Source organism: Trifolium pratense, linkage group LG4 (genome assembly GCF_020283565.1).
Source record: "Trifolium pratense cultivar HEN17-A07 linkage group LG4, ARS_RC_1.1, whole genome shotgun sequence".
Taxonomy (NCBI): Eukaryota; Viridiplantae; Streptophyta; class Magnoliopsida; order Fabales; family Fabaceae; genus Trifolium; species Trifolium pratense.
The window spans coordinates 19,376,299-19,380,444 of NC_060062.1; the positions used below are offsets into that span (position 1 = coordinate 19,376,299).

Consider the following 4,146-nt stretch of genomic DNA (forward strand, 5'->3'; position numbering starts at 1 on the left):
TAAAGATAATCTGATCCACTAAAGAAAACACATTAGCAACAACTCCTCTAAATATGGAGCCTTCAAAAAAATAAAAAAGCTCCTCTAAACATGGTATTGTTTCGAGAAAGAGAGGAAGGATTGGGTGGGGGAAGAAATTGGTGTTTATCGCATTTCTTTAACAAATTTGAACCATTAATTAAGTCAAAAAAAATAAATTTGAACCATTAAAACTATTTTTTCTTAAAATTTATTGAAATCATAAAAATTCATAAAGTTCTTTGAAATCTTAAAAGTCTGTTTTAGAAATCCATTACAATCATGTGTTAAGAATTCTGATTGTAGGGGCGGGATGGTTAGCTCAGCTGGTTAAGCTAGTTGAACTAAGGGTTAAGGAGCAGGAGGTCCGGGGTTCAAGTCCTGGCAAAGGAGAAAAAACTAACATAACATTGTAATATTAACAACTAACATTGCTTATAAAAAAAAAATCTGATTGTAAAAATCCCACAAAATTTTTTAAAATCTTCAAGATTTTTTTTCCTTAAAATTGTCTTTCAAAATTGGATTTATTAATTTTGTTAATACAATTTTTTGAAACAATTTTTTTAACATCATTTATTTGCAAAGATATAATATTTAATTTATAAGATACCATGTTTCGAACGAAATTTCTAGGTGAGTCCTCACCTAAGCATTAATGATTAGGCACAACCAATTAAATAATTACAACTTATTATTAATAATTATAAATAATTAATAGAGTAGTAATTAAAATCAAATCTCAATAAATAAGCAAAGAAAAAAAAAGTTGTCAAGAAACATGTGCTATTCACTTTATTAATTTTTTCCCTTCTAATTTTTTGTTTCAACTAAGCTCTCTCTTTTTGTTTTTTGTTTTTAATGTTTTTGTTTGAATTATTTTTATGTGAACACTTTGACACTTAATATATTGTTGAATATCTGTTAAGTATAATATCATATTTTGATACTAACTTATATTTACATAATTCATATTTTAAAGAATTTTACGTATGAAATAGTGGCGCCCAACAATATTAGTTGGGTACCAAAGAATTTACCTTATTTTTATTCATTATTATTTTTGTATTTTTTGGAAACTTAGGGAGTGTCCTAGCTATTATGAATTTGTTTGATAAAGAAATAGTGAATAATTGATAAACAAACTTATATTGTATAAATTATAGCCGATAAACCAGATAATTCAATTTGTATTATTTAGTAAAATTAACGGTTGAATAATCTTATTAATATAAAGTGCCATAAAAAATATTTAATTATTTTAAAGTAAGATAATAGGAATAGAATGAGAGAAAATAATAAAATATAAGCCAAAATTAGGGGACCAAAATTCCACAATTGAGAAACTTGGGGGCTAAAAGTGCATTTAAGCCAAATATAAACTATTATTTTGGTGAAATATAAAATATAAACTATAAACTAATTGAATTAGCTTATTAATATAAATACAAGGTTTCAGTACCCGTGAACTTAGCTCGGTTGATAGGGACATCGTACTATATGTGCATGAGCCCGAGTTCGAACCCTAAACAGTCCACTTATTCACCTTTAAGGTGAATTTTCTAGCCATTAGAATACTTAACAACAAAAATAAATACAAGGTTTCAATTAGTAAAAAAAAAAAAAAGCTTAGTATGAAAAAGCTTAGTATGAAAAAAAAAATATGATGAACGTATGAATCAAAATATAAAATGCATATGTAATTTTTTTTCCTTTCTTTATTTATAAAGATTTGGTTTTGTTAATTTTTTTTTTGGTCAAAGAGATTTAGTTTTATTAATTATTACTACACTATTAATTACTTGTAATTTTTTAATAAATTAATGATTTGTAATTATTTGATTGGTTATGCCTAATTATTAATATTAAGTGTGAATTCACTAATAAATTTCTCGTTTTGAACTCGTGATCATACAGGTGGGAGATTTAGTTGTACAAAAAAGAGATAAGGTAGGCAGAGTAAGGTAAAATAAGGAATAAAGTAATCATTTACCAAAATGAGAATAAATTATTTTTAATGTATTCAAAACATAATGGGTATGGACATATATGAATCATTTACCAACTTCGGTTTTTTGCGGTTTTTGGTTTTTTTGGATCGATTTTTGGTTTTTATTTGGATTGGTTTGGATTTGAGCACCCCTATATATGATAATTGAGAAAAGAAATCTGTCACAAAAAGAAAAGATACACGTGGTGTATATTTGTAGATTTTGGCAAAAAGAAAAAAAAAAAACCATCGAAAATTTTTTGGTCCCGTAATATTTGAAATCTGAGTATTTTTTTTATAAAAGAGAGGATCAGAGCCCAGGAAAAAAATTAAACTGCAATAAGTTTAGGAATCATTATCCCCATAACATCAACTAACAATAAAGAGTTTAGTTGAGCATGAGACTAACTTGAGTTTTAATCCCTTAGAAGTCAAAACTATTTTGGCACTTTTTTTTGTTCAAATGTAGTAGTATTAAATTTTTAAATTTTTTGAAATAAAAAAAAAAATTAAATTTTTTTTATAGGTTTGTATAGGAATGATGACGGATTAACTTTCATTTTATGTCTTAAAACTCTTGTTTGTATTTTTTTTTTTAAACATTCTTTGTGCCTAATTTTTAATATATTTTTTTAACTTCTTAAAAAAAATTCAAAAAGAGATTTGTTGTCTTGTCATAATTATAGTCAACTTAAGAGATTATGATATACATATACCTAGTCAAAAAGAGATTTTTTATCACTAAACTTATAGTTTCAATCAATTGCAGCATAACTTATTTATTATCTAACATCATCATATTGCAACTTTTATTCATACTATGTTGTATAGTAGATAATAGACTTCATGTCAAATCATGTCAAACTGAATATAAAAATTAAATCTAATGTATGGACACACTATCCATGTTACTATTACTCCTGATGAAGTCAAAAAAAGACCTCATCATGCCATTAACCTTCATTATTATTGACTTATAGATTGCCTGCTGACAACACATTTGTAATACAAAGTAACATCATTCAATCCTCAAACCAAATGATTTCACAAAGTTCATTTTCTGGTTCCAACCGATCTCCAGAAGAAAAGTTCATTTTGGGTCATCCAGTCATGAAAATCAAAGACATCATCAAGCTTCCAAAGGTTTTATACGATTTCATTTTTACTTTAACTATGCCTTTTCCCATTCCTGCACATTTCCTTATTATTATCCATCATTATTATAGGACAAAATATGTGTCATTGTTGGAACAACCTCACATATCTGAGTTTCTGCCAACGGTTGGTACTTTCCTGGTTACAAAGACTGTATTAAACAATGATATGGATCCACACCACCATTTAAATGTAAGGATGGTCACCCAACCGACGATCCAATTCTAAGGTTGTATTCCTTTTTATATCTGAACTATTCTATTTTTTGCAATTGTCAACATTTTCTATTCTATGTATGTTAAAATTCAAATGTCTGTTCAAATTATATTTCAGATATAAGATCGATATTCAGATCTTCGATGGCGATGATTCAGCAAAATTTATCTTTTGGGATAGTACTTGTATTGATCTATTGGGTAAAACATCGTCGCAGCTGAGGCAACAGATGCTTGATGTATGCTTTCATTATTTATTTTCCATTTTTCTATATCATTTCCTATCCAACTATTTTCCTTAACATTTCAATCCTAGAAGGAACATAAGTAACTGTATATCTCTATATTACCTCTTCATGAGGACAGTGAATATTTTGGTTGACTATGTTCTCTTGATTGGAACTATTTGGTTATTCACTTCTACAAATTTTTTGTTTTAGGATATCATTAAAGATGACAATGAAAAGCTGAATGGGCTGAGAAAAGAAGTGGGTGAAAACGTTTATAAATGCAGTGGTGGTAGCTTTAACGGAGATTAATGAATATAATCTTAGTGGTCGATATGTAACCTAGGAATTATGTGAACTACAAAGCGGGAAGGAGAGCAACTTTGCAAGGAGTGCAGTTTTTGTTGAACCATTGGAAACGCAAGAAAGCAATGTTCTCGTGTGAACATTATAGCTAGAAAAATTTGGAAAAGAAATCGAAGACGGACCGTTATATAATTCTAATTACTATATGTTTAAGCACTATTTTAATTAAAATTAT

The 4,146-nt window shown here is 27.5% G+C and overlaps 1 long non-coding RNA gene across 1 annotated transcript; it reads left to right on the top strand.

The window, feature by feature from the left end:
• Window positions 1-3,012: 3,012 nt before the first annotated feature.
• On the top strand, window positions 3,013-4,146 carry LOC123924276. The gene is made up of 4 exons (XR_006814650.1): window positions 3,013-3,151; window positions 3,235-3,392; window positions 3,497-3,617; window positions 3,819-4,146. It is a non-coding gene; the product is annotated as an uncharacterized LOC123924276 (long non-coding RNA).